Below are 18,529 nucleotides of genomic sequence, written 5' to 3' on the forward strand. Positions count from 1 at the left end.
GGAAGCCACATGCACATAACCTCAGGGTTCTTGAAATGAGTTCTTTTTCTCGCCCCTTATTAAATATTGTTTGATCACTTTTCCCTTTGCTGGAGAATCTTTCCCGGTTTTCAGTTGTCTTTGTAGGCAGAAATGTGGCATCCCAAACAGCCAAACAATCCCGCAGCAAGTCGCTGATTTCTTCCCCCCCCCCCCCCCTCCCTTTCCTTGGTAAGTTTTAATAGCATTCTCCCTGTCATCTTCGGTCCACAAAGTAACAATTTTCTTTACGAAAGCAAAATAACACAAACTGAGAAAATATAATCATTGGAATGAATCGAAATAAAAGTATTAACCCTTTTCATCCGGATTCTATTGACCCCATTGGCCAAAAATGCGGAATTTTTTCCCGTTTCTTGACATTCCTGCGCTATCATATTTACGCACCGGTAACACCATAACGTCTTCTCCAGTACATAAACTTATTGTGTAATGAATACTTAACAAATTACTAAACGAATTACCAGAGATATATTAAATTGAATCCAACGCTCTCTTACAAAGTAGAATATTTTCAGAACTTACGACAAACAAAACAAATTTTTGCGCTACTGGGAACACACCTGACAATGTTTTCCACTTTCCCACTGAAACACCGAGTTCCAACAGTCACACAACAGCGTGGCAGCACTTTCTATACTATTTCGGGTGTGGCGATCAGGCAAAATTTTTGAAACTGACCCGATTCATCTCCCGACCCGATTCGGCCGACCTTACCCTAGACTGGATTATGCTCGCGGACTCGGGGTCCAGTATTTGGACATGTCCCGCACATAATCCCAGCCTACCGCAACCTCTCTCCTGTGAGCTAAAACCCATCTGTGAAAAGGCACCGCTGCATGCGTAACAAAAGGAATGGTGGCTGAAGTGGCTCTTCACAGTCTCGTTCTCATCTCCCCAGAACAGCCCAGCGTCTGTCTTTCACACCTCCAGACATAGAACCCCAATACAGAAAAAGCAAACGTAGGTTACTACTTCGTCTGCAATCACTGCCATCCCTGACCTCCTGATTCTCAACATCCCATCTGTTATCAGCGTCTTTGTCAGTTCTATCTCCACTAAAGGGTGGAATGCGGCTAGCCAGAATGTGTAGCCACCTCCCAAGCCCACCGAACGGCAATTCAACAAAGAAACATAAGAAACTGACGATCGCACAGTGAAAGGAGGATCACACATCATAGTGTTGAGCAAGTGGCTCCACTAACGTGTAGACAGGTCAACCCAGTCGCCAAGAGTTTAACTGACAGTCCAGAGTAATTTCCCGACCGTAATGTATGAAGCCTGCTCCTTTTCATACACCAGACGGCAATAGTGCACCAACCCATGCGGCGGCAAACCAAGTCATCAGTGCAGATCCCCATGAAGGGGATGAGAGAGTCCCCATGAAACACAGAAAATATTTGCAGTCCTTCTTATCAGGTCTGGGTAGACGAGATTAAGGGAGGCGAGGAAATGAGAGACTCTCAGGTAATTTTCGGAGAGGCACTGCCATTCTCCTATAATGAACGGTTCACTCTTCCGGACCAAGTAACATGGAGTGAATATGTATCTGATACACATTAAATTAAGGAGATGAGACCCGGATAAGCTGAAAGAACCAGAGACTGTGAGAGTTTCAGAAGCAACATTAGACAACAACTGACTAGAACAGGGAAAAGAAACACAGTATAAGACGAATGGCAGCTTTACGAGATAAAGTATATAAGGCAGCAGGAAATCAAATAGGTAAAAAGACAAGACCTACTAGCAATCCTTGGATAACACAAGAGATACTGAATTTAACTGATGAAGGGAGCAATTTTAAAAATGCTGTAAATGAAGCAGGCGAAAGGGAATACAAACGTTTAAAAAATGAGAGAGACAGGAATAGCAAACTGGCTAAGCAGGAACGGTTAGAGGACAGGTTCAAAATGCTTCAAATGGCTCTGAGCACTATGGGACTTAACTTCTGAGGTCATCAGTCCCCTAGAACTTAGAACTACTTAAACCTAACTAACCTAAGGACATCACACACATCCATGCCCGAGGCAGGATTCGAACCTGCAACCGTAGCGGTCGGGAGGTTCCAAAATGTAGCGCCTAGAACCGCTCGGCCACCCCGACCGGCTGTTAGAGGACAGCTATAATGATTTAGAAGCATATTTCACTAGGGAAAGATAGATACTGCATGCAGGAAAATCAAAGAGCAGTCTGGGGGAAAGACAGCAGCTGTGTCACTATTAAGAGCTCAAGTGGAAAACCAATCCTAAGGAAAGAAGGGAAAGCTGAAAGGTGGCCGGAGTATATAGCGGATCTATACTAGGGAGATGATGGCAGTAAAGTGATCGTGATGTGGGAGATACGATGGAGCGGGAAGAAGTTGGCAGAGCTCTGAAAGATCAAGTCGAAACGAGACCACGTGAGTAGACGACACCCGTCAGAACTACTGATAGCCTTGGTAGAGACAACGATGACGAAACTCTTCCATCTAGTGTACATGCGAAATGTCCTCAGACTTCAAGAACAATGAAGCAGTCTCAATTTCAAACAAAGCAGTTTCTGGCAGGTATGAAAATTACCGAAGTATCGTGGTTGCAAAATACTAACACGAATTCCTCACAGACGAATGGAAAAACTGGTGGCAGCCGACCTCAGAGAACATCAGTTTGGATGTATTTTATCATTTTGTGAGTACTCAAAGGTGATATGATTACCGTTAAAAATCATACAACAGGCAAGACCACATAATTTATTTTTAAGAAAAGCCGTTTGAACAGACGATGCGTGCGTGAGGGCAGCATAAAGTGACCATGTCTTACAACAACAGATTTTCAGACCTGAAGATGACAGCATAGTCTGTTGAAAATGGTTGTCTTAAATAGAAAAAAAGTAAAAGCCTATCTTGGTAGTTGAATGCTTTCTGAAGATGTTTGGATTCAGGAGAAGTGTAGGAACACGTGGGGAAAACTGATGCTACGGCTTGTCTTAGATGATAGATTAAGGAAAGGCAAACATACATTTTTAGCTATTGTAGACTTAGAGAAAGCTTTTGGCAGTGGTGACTGCAATACTCTCTTAGGAATTCTGAAGGTGGCAGGGGAAAAATACAGGGAGTGAAAGGCTATATGCTATTTGTACAGAAACCAGACGGCAGTTATGAGCGTCAAGGGGTATGAAAGGGAAGCAGTGGTTGAGAGTGAGACAGGGTTGTAGCCTATTTCCAATATTTTTCAATCTGTACACTGAACATGCAGTAAAGGACACCAAAGAAAAATTTTAAGTAGAAATTAAAGTTCCAGGGGAAGGAATATAAACTTTAAGGTTTTCCGATGACATCTTAATTACGTCAGTGACCGAAAAGGACTTGAAAGAGCAGTTCAGTGGAGCAAACATCTCTTGAAACGAAAATATAAGATGAACGTTAACAAAAGCAAAGCCGGCCGCTGTAGCCGAACGGTTCTTGGATCAAATGGCTCTAATCACTATGGGACTTAACATAGAGGTTGGTAGTCCCGTTGACTTAGAACTACTTAAACGCAACTAACCTAAGGACATCACACACATCCATGCCCGAGGCAGGATTCAAACCTATGACTGTAGCAGCAGCGCGGTTCCAGACTGAAGCGCCTAGAACCACTCGGCCACAACGGCCGGCCCCAGCGGTGTCAGGCAGAACAATAACTGGAGAGTTTTAGCGCTTGTCTCTATCTGATTAGTTTCAAGTACTTCACAGAAACACATCAAAAGTTTTTATGTTCGAGTCATAGTGCCTTATGACTGACAGGAACTTCGCAATGACAGAGAAAAGAAAGAAAGTGTGAAAAGGTAGTGTTCCTCTAGACTGGAAGCATATCGTTGCTTAGGCCTTTGTTGAGCCTTCAAAACTGAATATTCAGGAGATGATCATTAAGACTTTGAGGGCAAAGGAACTATTGATTGGTTTTAAAATCGCCACCTGCTTTGAAAATTATTGATGTGCTCTGGTTGTAACTACGTAGTGGCGATTCTTGAGGCTTAAGGGTGTGGGGTAATCACAGCGGGCTTCTTCCACGGAAAGACATTGTATTGCGAAACATGATTGTGAACATGAAGTAAGAAAATTCCCGTTGCCGTACGGTTTGCGGATGCCCTACGATGGGGCACTGAATCTTCCTAAGGAGGTGGAAAGCGATCTATCGGATATGAAGGAATATATGGAGCCAAAATACAGACATATTTACGAAAACCTGCAGTGGGACAGTTAAATTTAATGTACCAGATTTGTGTCTCAACTTGATAGCAAACTCATGTTCTATTAACTTTTTACCACCAAAGTATTCGGTTTACAATAAATATTAATTTATAGCTTGTTGTATTTTTCCTACTTACAACTTCTCGATTCTTCACAACCTTATCACTACAGCAGAGTACAGAGTGATCTGTAACAATGTTTTATGTTTGTTGCTATAAAGCGTTTTTCCATTTTATTGCTTTCTTATTTCTCTAACTATGCTCAGCGCAATTTTAAAACGCACAGCCAAGTGTTTTCAACAGCTTGTGTGCACAAGCAATACGTATCTGCTATTACATTGCAATTATGCAGTAATTCTCTGAAATTAATAGCTTTCTTTGATTTCCTAAAAACTGAAAAATGTGCCATACAGCATTATTCGTGCACATCCATCGTATTTTGAATTACAGTGAAGAGCCTTTGCCATACACAAATTGGAATGCCGTAAATCGGCTAAAATGCCATACTGTTCTTTACCCTCTAACAGAAGAAAATAAAATCGAAGAAAACTTCTCTCTACATTGTCACTAAGCGTCACAACCCAGTAAAGATAAAAGACTGCAATAAAAATTTTTCCAACTTTGAGAAAATATACTTATGTGAAGCTTAGTGAACATTGTGAATTGAAAGAGGTTGAAACTAAAGAGGAATATAATTACATTTTTGTGAATTATTTATTTTCATACGTCATTATTCTTTTTTAAGTTCCGTTGTTTTCTGGGAATGAAACTGAGCGTTCGGTAACAGAAGATAACAGAGGGACAGAATTCACCACATAAACCTCAGGAAACGGACGTAATGGTCAAATCATGTAAAGGGTGTGGAACAAATTACGTAACATACCTGTCAGAAGTTGGACTTTGAAGTCGTTATTGTGGTCAGAATATTCCTATGCAGTGAAGATCGTTTGACCGAGGAGGAGAAACAAAAAGATGTAAGCTTTCTCTGTAACAAAGTATAAATTCATCACACATTAAGGAAACTGCACTGATGTCAGGACGAGAAGCCAAGCATGGAGAGTAAAAAAAACGGCTGAAGGTGAGGAAGGAAGGAAAAAAGAGAAAAGAAGAAAACTAGAAGCAGTACGCTGGTGCTTTGGGAAGGGACACTCAACGAGTGCGCCATGCAGGGCTGAAGGCGGGCCGGCCGCAGAGAGCGTTGAGCCAACTTCACAGCAGCACCGACGACCAGAAGTTGCCACAGGTGGCGAGTCGGAGAAACTTTATCGATTCTACACAGGACTCTGGCGAACAGCGGCAAACGCTGCCACCACTCCTTGCTTTACTCTCTCGCACCAGAGGCGTCAGGCAACATCACTCATAAACGTTCCCACGCCTATATAGACACGCCTGGCTAGAGGGACTTTTCCATTCCGTCTACATATATTAAGCTAGAGGAATCGCTCTTACCGACCTACAGAACCTCTATGTGATTACTCTTCAATTCATACTCAACTGTTTGACGTAAGACTATTGCTCTACAGGCTGTTACAAAAATGTACGGCCAAACTTTCAGGAAACATTCCTCACACACAAATAAAGAAAAGATGTTATGTGGACATGTGTCTGGAAACGCTTAATTTCCATGTCAGAGCTCATTTTACTTTCGTCAGTATGTACTGATCAAATTGTAAATTTTCGCAATCAACATGTGTGGGCTGACGCGAATCCTCACGCAATTGTGCAATCACGTCATCAACACAGATTTTCTGTCAACGTTTGGGCAGGCATTGTTGGTGATGTCTTGATTGGGCCCCATGTTCTTCCACCGACGCTCAATGGAGCACGTTATCATGATTTCATACGGGATACTCTACCTGTGCTGCTAGAACATGTGCCTTTACAAGCACGACACAACATGTGGTTCATGCACGATGGAGTTCCTGCACATTTCAGTCGAAGTGTTCGTACGCGTCTCAACAACAGATTCGGTGACCGATGGATTGATAGAGGCGGACGAATTCCATGGCCTCCACGCTCTCCAGACCTCAACCCTCTTGACTTTCATTTATGGGGGCATTTGAAAGCTCTTATCTACACAACCCCGGTACCAATTGTAGAGACTCTTTGTGCTCGTATTGTGGACGGCTGTGATACAATACGCCATTCTCCAGGGCTGCATCAGCGCATCAGGGATTCCATGCGACGGAGGGTGGATGCATGTATCCTCGCTAAGGGAGGACATTTTGAACATTTCCTGTAACAAAGTGTTTGAAGTCACGCTGGTACGTTCTGTTGCAGTGTGTTTCCATTCCATGGTTAATGTGATTTGAAGAGAAGTAATAAAATGAGCTCTAACATGGAAAGCAAGCGTTTCCGGAAACATGTTCACATAACATATTTTCTTTCTTTGTGTATGAGGAATGTTTCCTGAAAGTTTGGCCGTACCTTTTTGTAACACCTTGTATAGCTCCACCGTAGTATAGTACGGGGGAAAAATAAGAACCTAAATCCTTGCAGACAAGCTCTGATCTTTCTTTTTTTACTAAGACGGTCATTTTTTCTTCTGTATGTGGAATCAATAGAATAATTTGGCGCTGGTGACGGAAATTTTGTAGAAAGATTGGGCCGCAGCGAACAATGCCTATGGTTTAACGTTTGGCATCCCAAGTAGCTTATTATATGCATGACACTCTCACCCCAAATTCACGGTAATACAAAAGAAGCTTCGTTTCTTCAAACTTTCTCGATGTTCTTCGTCAATCCTATCTACTATCCCGTGGCTCGACTTAGTGCTCCAGGAGAGGACGGACAAGTATTACTGCTGGCAGTCTTTTTCGTATGTTTGCTGCGTCTTTTAAGTGTTCTATCAATAAAACACAGTCTTTGTTTCGCCTTCCTCACAACATTTTAATGTGTTGGTTCCACATTAAGACGTCCCTAGCAGTGATTCCTTGGTATTTAGCTGAACTGATAGCCATGCCATTTGTATGATTTATCATGTAACTGAAAACCAACTATTTTTATGTCCATAGGGAGAACCTCGAACTTCTCATTGTTGAGGGTCAACTGCCAATTTCCCACTAAGCACAACCTTTTTTCTACCATTTCGTAATTTGTTTTCGTCTCCTCACGGAGACGACAGCATCGTCTACAAACTATGTAATGGAGCTGCTGTGTTTGTGCCCTAAATCGTTTAAATAGATTAAGAAAATGAGAGGATCTGTAACGCATCCATGAGAAACCCCAAATGCGACTTTAGTTTTAATACGTACTACGATTGTAACATTTCTGACAGGATATCAGGATCTTGTCGCTTATCTGAAACGGCCTTCAGTGTGGTTAGAAGCAGCTTTTGAGGACTGGAGTCAAAATCCTTCTGCCATTTTAAACATATGACTTCAACTTGAGATTCCCTGTAGATAACACTTATTACTTCGTGTGAATAGAATCAGTAATCGTTTACAAGAACAACTTTTTCTTAGTGCGTCCTGGTTGTGTGTCAATAGATCGTTTCTTTCGGGATATTCCATAATATTGGTACTCAGTATACAGGATGTTTTAAAATTCTCGTTAAAAACGTCTAGGTCTTGTAGAGGGCAGTGAGTACGTAATATTTTGAGTAGGAACCCATGTCGGGAAACGTGGCGTTTCCGTGCTATAGCGATTAGGAAAAAAAAGAACGGTTACCAGATAGGTATGCAGCAACAGAGTTATGATGGGACAGGGGGAGGGGTGGGTGGTTATGTGGGATCAGCTGACGTCATTTGACGTCTCCCACAGCTCTCTGGCCTGCTTCGAGCCTCATTCACATTTCTGTGAATCTTAAAGCAAAATGGCTGAGTACATGTTTTTGCACAATACACCGACTATATCCTTCTGAATGGAGATGGTCATGGTACTGGAAGAACTGTTCGTCGCCGTAATCGAGATCGTTCCGCACAACGGCCGACTTCATCACATACCCTTTTCGCCTCAATTACGCAAGGGCTTCGGGAATGGGTACCTTCACCGTCAGCAGGCGTGACTCTGTTGCTCCAAGGAGACGCCGCACAGTGTGAGTAGAAGAGACCGTACTCCATCTCGATGAAGGGAACGCGTGGACGAGTATTCCAAAAATTTCTTCGGCTTTTAAGGAGTGGACTTGTAATACAAGTGACGTACAGGGTCACGCCTACTCAGTTACGTGTAAAAGTGGTTGTGCTATCAACAGATGGTCAGGTGGTTGCAGTACGTTTCCGAACATGGCTACCATATCAAAATACTACATACTCACTCCCCTGTAAAGTCCTAGAAGTGTGTAACGGGAAATTCCGAACACCTTGCATATTCCAGATTTCTACGAAAAATTGGCCGGCCGGTGTGGCCGCGCGGATTAGACGCTTCAGTCTGGAACCGCGTGACCGCTATTGTCGCAGGTTCGAATCCTGCCTCGGGCATGGATGTGTGTGATGTCCTTAGGTTAGTTAGGTTTAATTAGTTCTAAGTTCAAGGCGATTGATGACCTCAGAAGTTAAGTCGCATAGTGCTCAGAACCATTTGAACCATCTACCAAAAATTGATGTCAGTGATGTGCGTCTACAATTCAGTGTCTTACTTCCTTTTCTTTCTTGTTTCTACGTTCCTGCACAAAAGATTATAGTAATTGATCCCATCATTCGTAATCATCAATCAGAGTTGAACAAACGATGCTCGCATAGGTCTATAGTGAGTTCTTACATAATATCGTGAAGTACGAACGGCCCGCCAGGCGTCGTTACAGTGCTAACGATTTAATGAGGTACTGGCTGACCACAGAATGAAAAACGTGTGCAAGGCGGAATACGGCGTGGACAACAGGAATAACTGTAACACGCAGGGACGAAAATACATCAATGAAAATTCTGATTAAAAACTGAACCACATTTGAGAATCTGCAATACGACAGTATGAGAGTGTTCCACATGTTCGTCCTGACGAAGAAGGTCATAAATAAGGTGAAAATTTCGTGTCATGCAATCGATTAAGCTAGGGCGTTCACTATTACTGTATAGGCAGTGCTACATCACAAAGTTGAACCTGGTAATGTTTTCCTACGATACGTAGGGAGTCTTAAGTCGACTGGTAACACTGGAAGAATAGTGGATATGAGGTCATACTACACTGTCTAGGCACATAACTAAGACAATATTTTATGATTCACAAAGGAATCGATCGGAATGGGATTCGGTAGAGACCAAGTCGGTGGACAAAAATCTTTTGTGTCAGCACCCTGTGCAACAAAGTGTATGTACAACGCTTAAGATAAATCTTGTTCAATACAAAACGATACGACCTACAGCTCGTTCGGTACGCGCTAAATAGTTTGTTCCTATTCAGTAAATTAAAATGTCCTGTCGAACGATTTGCGTGCCGCGGTGGCCGAGCGGTTCTAGGCGCGTCAGTCCGGAACCGTGCTGCTGCTACAGTCGCAGATTCGAATCCTGCCTCAGGCATGGATGTGTGTGATGTCCTTAGGTTAGTTAGTTTTAAGTAGTTCTAAGTCTAGGGGACTGATGACCTCGGATGTTAAATCCCATAGTGCTCAGAGCCACTTGAACCATTTTTACGAACGATTTATTGATTATGCACACACTAAAATACTTTCCAGGCCAGAAAAATCTACTATTTAAGTCAGATAAAAGAACATGAAACCCACTGAACGATGTACATAGCTATCCAAATGGAGAATTAATGGTAAAAGAAAATAATGTCGTTGCAGTTTTCAACGTGCTGTCAAACTGCAGACCATGAGTAATAGATACGTGTCATTGTTACTATGTTTCGAATTAAATTCGAATCTTGGTACATGTGTAATTTAAATTTAATGAAAGGATAGTATGATCAGATGTAGTATACTACAGCTAATAATGCAGATACCAAAAGAACCACTGGCCTTGTTGAAATGTTGCAGATATGAGATTCTCCCATGCGACATTGTAAGAGTGTCAAATGGTTCAAATGGCTCTGAGCACTATGGGACTTAACACCTATGGTCATCAGTCCTCTAGAACTTAGAACTACTTAAACCTAACTAACCTAAGGACATCACACAACACCCAGTCATCACGAGGCAGAGAAAATCCCTGACCCCGCCGGGAATCGAACCCGGGAACCCTGCCGCGGGAAGCGAGAACGCTACCGCACAACCACGAGCTGCGGGCAATATAAGAGTGTCCCTCAAGTTAGTTTGGAGAGGAAGGTGATAAATAACATGAAGATTTCGGGTCATGCAGTCAAGTAAGGTAGAGCGTTCGCTTTACTGAAGAGCTAAGTGCTACGCCATATGAATTAACTGGTAAGAGTAAGAAGTTTCCGGTCCGCAAATATGGGAGTAGAATTATTTCACACGAATGAAATCTTTACTTCTTGGAATATTTGACTGACGCTTTGTAAGAGGGCTACGGTAGGTAAATTAGAAATATTTGACAGCAAGTTTCGCATATAATTTTCTGGGTATTAGGAATGCGTATGTAGTAGCATTTGAACTGAAAGCGGTGGCGTAGAACAAAGATGTACCAAGCGAGGTAGCTCCAACGACTCTAATGTACTGTAGTAAGTGGAACTCGTGCGTTAGTATTCTATCAACACATACGGAATATTTTTAATCTTATATCAAGGAAAAGTGCGTCTTCCGAAGTCAAAGAAAGGGAAAGTTCAATAGCTCCTAAAAAGATCGCCTCTTAGGAGTAATAAAGTATTTGTAAATCTTAACAGTGTAAAAACGAACTCTGTCGTTTCTGCAGCTCTCAAAAACGACTTCCTCTCTGTAATATGCGCCCTAAATCATTACCGAGGTTTCATTAATAACCACTCGCAGCTTAAAACAAGCAGAGCGCCAGATTTACCTCCGAAGCAGATATAGAGAATCAGTCAAATTTTGCACTATGGGCCAAAACATGCAATTATCGGCTTAATACTGTGTTGGTCTACGTCTGGAATGCAGTATTGCGTGCCATGGATTCCAGGCGCCATTGGTAGGTTCCCGGAGATACGGGTCATCGGACGTCTGTGGACAGGTCACTCGCTTTCCGTGAAGTATGGGGCTGGTGGTTTATGGGCACGGAACTGACGCCCGACAGCGTCCCAGGTGTGTTTCATCTGGTTCAAAGAAGAAAAATTGGGCAGCTAAGACATCAACGTCAGTTCACTACCATGATCCCTAAACCATTGTGATATGTTCAGTTAAGACGCTTCAGGGTGGCACCTCCGTCGGAGAAGATCATGCATAAACGGATGCAGGGGGTCACAACAAGGCTGACGATGTCCTGAGGTATCAAGGTGGCATTGACTGCTTCCACGGTTCCTACGAGACCGAGGTGAACGGCCGCAGTAGCATCCTATTGCCACCATCGGCCTGCGTCCTCGGCGTGGTATGTGTTTCGATTAGCTATTAGCCTAGACGACAGCGTCTTCGGACAAGAGCACCATAAGAAGAAAACTGGTTCATCCGATCGGGCGATACGTTTCATGTCCAGCTATACAGAGCCCTCAACTTGCACGTTCTATGATGTACCGTCGCCAACAACCTGTCATCTTCTCTTGGTTTCATCGTTCTTCTACCGTTTTCCATCGTGGCTCATGACAGTCGTATCTGAACAGCCGATTGGCTTCGTCATTGCCGGGATGCTAGTTCCAAGATGGCAGAACAAACAATTAGATGTTGTCAATATTTTTCAGTAACAAAAACGGCCTAGTTTTCAGTGACAGCACAAGGGTAATGGCCTCCTTGAGGTATCTCCAGAACATCTGGCGCTATCTGCCGTAAGAAGGTGGTAAAAAATTTTAAAATAATATACAAAACTGAAAGCAGCTAAAGTGAAAGCAGCAGCCAAAATTTTGGTACGCACATACAATGCAAAAGTAAACGGTTTTAATAACGTAATGTGAGCGCGGCGATCTGTTTTCAGGGTTCTCCTCACAGATAATCCCTCTTTGGCACATGTGGTTAAGTAATTTAAACTTCGCATATTTCGTGTTACACATCAAATCGATCTCAACTTATCCTATTGCGAGATGGCGGGGTGGAGAAGAGTTTGTACCTCTGTAACTCAGACGGATTTTACATGAGAACGAGGCATGCATTCGACCCCCTCCTTATCTACCACCTAATTAAATATGTGCACAAAGGTAATTGAAGAAAATGATGGTGGACCCTGCTAGTTGGTAAAATAAGGAGTGCACACTCACAACAATTTCATATAAATCGTAATCTACTAAAAAAAAAAGAACTTTATCATAATAAACAACAGGAAATGGGACTCTGCATATATCTACGAAATGATATGCGGATTAAATATTGCAATGTGATTAATTATACATCAGAACATAAATGCACATTATTGTCGATACACACAGTAGGTTAAAGGGTAGGGTACACTGAACTATTACGAGAACAAGAGTTGTTGGCTCGAGAATAAGGGGCTCCTATTCTCTGCAATAGATCGACAATAATGACTGGAGGTCCTAATAAATCAAATATTAATCTCCCGACTATATAGCAGTATCGCTATGGAGAAACAAACAATTTGGACTTGTAACAAAGCGAGAGCGCGTGCTGCTGAGGGATTCAGTATAAAATTGATAGGGTCCTACAATGCCGCAGTCGCAAAATACTGCACCAGTACTGAAATCTGCAGCACGTCGTCGGTAGGCAGCGTCCTGATGATGTAGGCGTCGACTTCTGCCGTGCAGCAAGTGTCAACCCCCGGTCTCGAAGGCTGTCCGAGAATTCTAAGTTCTTCCGAAAAAGAGTGACCAAGTCGCAAGACTGTCCGACTCTGAGGAAGATTAAATCCCGAATCCACTGCCCGCGCAACGCTAGAGCGAAGCCAACATTGCTCTGCTCCCTACTCTCCTTGAAAACTGCGAATCAGCAATCAGTTCTGATTCCAAAATTCCGCCACACTGTCTCAGAACATCGCACCAATAGCGACCGTTCCCTCCAATTTCGAGCAGGGTTTTATGACGTCAACTATCCTCAGTTTAAGTTGACCAATCATGCCTCTACTATTCAGATGAGGGCACCGAACTTGCCGTTTGACTGGCTACGAAAGCAACCTGCCTAGACCACCGGCCATCCGGTGCCAGACAGTCGCACCCAGCAGGGCACAGTCAACAAGTATTCTCAGAATCAAAGATGACAATGCAGTCAGTCGGTGCCAGGGATCTTCGTTTCGGACGCGCCGGAACGGTAAATACATAAACTGCCGTGACTCTCAGACGTCTCGTAGGTCGTTTCGCCCTGCATACAATACGCGAAACTCGGCCGACGTCAGTCATTCAACCACGCTCTTTAGCCTATTGTGCGAACGCCTCAGAATTCAGGGAAGTGCAGCCCCCAACCGGAAATGCACAGGGAAGTAAAACAACATGTTTTGGAATCAAGTGAAAAGTACTTTTTGAGCTCTCAGTACAAATACTCTCATTACAATAACCTTATTCGGTCTGTTACTACCACGCAATGACATAGAACATTAATAAAACTGATGAAAATGAGATGAAACATGCAAAAGAGGGCATGGAACCTCTCTTTATCACGTGATCTGCGACGTGAGTGGTCGGAGCTCAGGTGCAAGGGAGAATCAACTGATATCTTATCACGCATACATCACATGACCTTATATACTACTGGGCGTACGTTAGGGCTGTCGAGAAAATGTCTCCTGGAGTGGAGCTGCACAATACAGAAACAGCTCACCTGGCAACTCCAGAGAATGAGGCCGTCGAACAAGTTCTTGCTGGTGGCCACAAATCCGCACAACAGACCACGGCTGGCGGCCTCTCTGCCTGTGTGCACCAATCCGTGTCACAGAGAGGGCCTGGGCGGGTCCTGGACACTATAACGTCTTGTAAGTGTTACCATCGGCGAGTCAACTTTTGCCCATTTCGAGTGCTGTCTTGCTATTTTGCATATTTTGTTGCTTAAATACTCTGATACCTTCCTGGCCATTGGGCGCGAGGACCACGCGGGAAGTCATTACGAAGATTCTTGGTATTTTTTTCCTACTGTTTGGACGCGAGATGAGTGATCCGAGTGCGTCTTTCTCACGTGGGACGTTAAACAGCTTTCATTGGTAGTGATACAGAGCTCGAGATGGTGTGGCCCTGTGAACAAATTTCCATGCTTTCAGGTGGCTGATAACCTAAGGCTTTTTGCCCACTGTTTGTTTACTGAAACAGATTTGTGGTTTCGAGATGCAGAGGAAGGAAGGTGGAATTTTTCTACGAGCCCTGGGAGTGCTTTCGCTTCTCTATCGACATCAGTTTTTGGACATGGGTCATATGCCTAGTCACGGACAGTGTTGCATCTATTTTTGATGCGATCGTGACTTATCATTCACACCAGTTTTCTTTTGAAGATGACGAGGAGGCGTCCATGCAGGCAGTTCGATCCAGCCAACAGCATCTACAATTAACCAACTCTCTGGCTTAGCGGTCGGCGCTACTCTCTTCGACTTCGATCGCTCCGGATACGTCAGGGCGGTATGTGCAATGTATTTCTGTCCTTTAAGGGCACTCAACAGGTAACAGCAAGGAAGGATTAAGCCTTGATCTTAAGGGCAGATGCTATTTCGATACGCTTCTCAGGCAGTTGCGACGTCATGCAGCTTCTTCTCGCTAAATTTGTTTAACCTTGTCCACACTGTTACGCCCACGTCTTAATCATTCACGTCTCAGTTCTTCCATGCTGCTATCAGCTCCAAATTTGCGGAATAACAGTAATGTAATTGTAATCTTTCTACTTCAGATCTTTTCCCGTGTATGTGCTCTGTCGGTATTCAGGCACTCCGTTCGCTATTTTTAAATAATTCTTGAGATCAAGAATTATTTGCTTATAAATTAATAATGGTGAATATCTCAATCCAATTTTCCAGTAATATACTGTTCGCAGCCATTTTATTGTATTTAATCACTCATAAGCTTATCTAGGAACATCACATTTGCGATCAGTGAAATTCAATGTGGTTCACGAGCTTTCTTTTTGTTTGATCATCTATTTACGTGATCAGTCCCTTTCATTTCATAATAAATAAGATACTCATAACTGAATGGCAGAATTCTCGAGCCGTAAACAGACCTCTGCAAATCGCAGAATACTTTGTTAGCGTTTCGCATGCGTTACAGTCGAAACTTCTTGCATGTGCTCTTGCCTCATGTGATAATTTTGCCATTATTCAGGATATGGGTTGGGAAAACTGTAAGTCTGGACCTCTGAGACCCGGTTTGGATTTTTAAGTCCTGGCTCTAGGAACCCAGAGAGACTATTTACGCAATATTTATGCGCGACCTAGGCGCAGCGGCTATAGCAGCACAATTCAAGGTAGCACTGGAGAGGAATTTAAAAATTCAAGATGGCGGCGACGCGAATTTAGTAATTTTAGCATCCATTACAATAAAGTAACCTTCACACTATAATATTTTACGGGCTATTAAAATAAAACAGCCATTCAGTATGCAGATGCTGTATTGAAATGTGCCCGAACGTTCTGATGTTTTTGCGCCATCTTCTAAAGTGTCCGAACGATCTGAATTATTTATCAAAACACTATTAGATTCTCGCAGTACTACAGTCTTTTCATGTCGAAAAATTACGTGAGCTTCGTCTCACGTAAACTGGTGCCTTGGTCAAAAGTTTATGAAAAAATAAAAATACGTACTCACACACACACACACACACACACACACACACACACACACACACTCACAGGATTCGCGAGCGCGAGGGCACATGTTGCGTAACGTTCCTCCACCATATTTCGTCTCCCTGTGTCTCACAGTTTTATGTCAAATACTGCGCAGTCTTATCAGTAACGTCCGTGTCACATATGCGCACACAGTATAAAAATGTGTAACATACATTAATTCCACATCTACCTCGGTTTTATAATTCACAAAAAAAAATGTTTACATCAAATACTGTACTGCTTGGTGTGTAAATTTCATCTGTCTGTCCGTCTCTCTCTGTATCTCTCTGTCCCACACATTACAAAAATGTTAACCTTTGATACTCTGCTGCCTCATCAGTAAGTTTCGGAAATGATACACTAAATGTAATAGATGAGTTTTGCTATTGGGGCAGTGGCGTAATTGTTTACGGCCGAAGAAGAGAGGATATAAAATGTAGGCTTGCATTGGCAAGAAAACTGATTCTTTCACGGAGCTGTTAACATCGAGAATAACTTTAACCGTTAGGAATGCTTTTGTGAAGGTGTTTGGAGTGTAGCCTTGTGTAGGTGTGAAACATAGACGACAGGCCTTTCAGGCAAAGAGAGAATATAATTCCTTGAAATATGGTACTACAGCATAGATGCGTAGATCGTGTAATTTATCTCGAGACACTGAACAGTGATGAGAAGAAAAGATATTTATGCCACAGCTTGACGAAAAGTAGATACCATTTGAGTGCCCCCAGACTGTCATTTGGCACTGGTGGGAAGTTCAGTGGGGGCGTGGGGGAGGGGGGAGAGGGGGTACTGTAGAAACACACCAAGGGATGAATATCGTAAACAGGCTGAAATGGATGTAGGTTGCAGTATTTATTTGCAGATGAAAAGAATGACACAGTATAGAGTAACGTGAAGAGCTGCTTCAAAGTGGTGTTTTGACTGGATAACACCACAACGACAACTCTAAAATCAGTCATCATCATGCTTCAGATGGTAGTGACCCAAGCCTAGGTATAAACTTTGTCTGGAACTGTAAAACGCTTTTAATCTGGTGCTATTAAACCTAATAGGTGTATTTAATGCTAGTAACTATGTTACGCTTGGAGTGAATAACGTACAGTAGAGTTATTTTAAAAATTTCGGTTTTCGGTACACATTCACAGTAATCATCTGTGCTTTGCTTTTTTTTTCTGACGAGCGGTTCACACCTTACACTCTACGCATTACGGTTTTGTGCCTCAGTTTGGAGAGCCTTCATTTTTGTTTGCATACCTATTAACTGTGTAATAATTTTCCCTTATCCTGTGCATTCCTAGACCTATAGGTTGATCAAAGTAATGTTAAGTTTACTTAATTCTATTTCAGCCAAACTTTAATTAAATACAACACTGTTTCTGAAATGCGGTCTTGCAATCAGAACAGTGTCATCGTATTTTCGTTGCTAAGGCTCGTTTTATGTCTCTCACCTATCGCACACTTTGTGTGGTTCGCACAGACACAATAGGATTCCAGAGTTTCAAAATTTATTCTCAGAACCTACCTTACACTCATAGTTTTCTTTCCAGTAATCTCATTCAATGATAATACCAGTAGTATATCAATTGCGATTCTAGGCCATAGTTCAAGTGTCCTCCGCTAGCTGATGCTAAGTCACAGTGGTGCACTTGTAGTTCAAAAATGGCTCTGAGCACTATGGGACTTAACATCTGTGATCATCAGTCCCCTAGAACTTAAACCTAACTAACGTAGGGAAATCACACACATCTATGACCGAGGCAGGATTCGAACCTGCGACCGTAGCCGTCGCGCGCTCCAGACTAAAGCGCCTAGAACCGCACGGCCACACTGGACGGCTGCACTTGCAGTCCTACAGACCCTAGCGGTAGCACGATATTCAAAAATACAAGATGGCGGGTTGTGGAAAATTCAAATATTGACATGGCACTTGCGTGAAATTTTAAAGTTCAAGGCCGTGATGCTGGGAAATTAAAAAAAAAGCAAGATGATGTGAAGTTCAAAAGTAAAGTACAAAAAATAAACTAAAAATTTAAGATGCAGACTAGTCCACCCACTGGCGCTCCCCCCCCCCCCCCCCCCCACTCCCCTTTTCTCAAATCAGGTCTAATATTTATGTCGTCATTAAAATGAAAAAGCCACATATAATGCAGCCATAGAGAGCCATTTTGGCAAAATATTTAAACAAAATATTACATAATTTGTTAAACTTGCGATAATAGCCATATCTATAATACAATATATATATACACTGATAATAAGTCATGTGTGTACTAACCTAGATAATCGGTAGCCCATATGTAAGACCCTACAACAATAAGATTAATAATTTATCACCGGATCGTTCCTAACTACTAGACAAAACAATATGTATTTTTGTGTGTACAGGCGCTCACACGTGCACAATATTTAATCGACAAACATATAGTTGAGTTACACTGAAAAGAAATGTTTCACTGGACAGTTACAATGCTTCCGATATTACGCATACAGATATATGTTTCGAGCCTAGTTTTGTTGCTTTCAATGAAAAGAGCATTCCAGTGCGTTATATTCTTAACAAATCTCGCCATTGTTATGTCTAATAGTTGGGAGCGATC

Source organism: Schistocerca serialis, chromosome 6 (genome assembly GCF_023864345.2).
Source record: "Schistocerca serialis cubense isolate TAMUIC-IGC-003099 chromosome 6, iqSchSeri2.2, whole genome shotgun sequence".
Lineage (NCBI taxonomy): Eukaryota > Metazoa > Arthropoda > Insecta > Orthoptera > Acrididae > Schistocerca > Schistocerca serialis.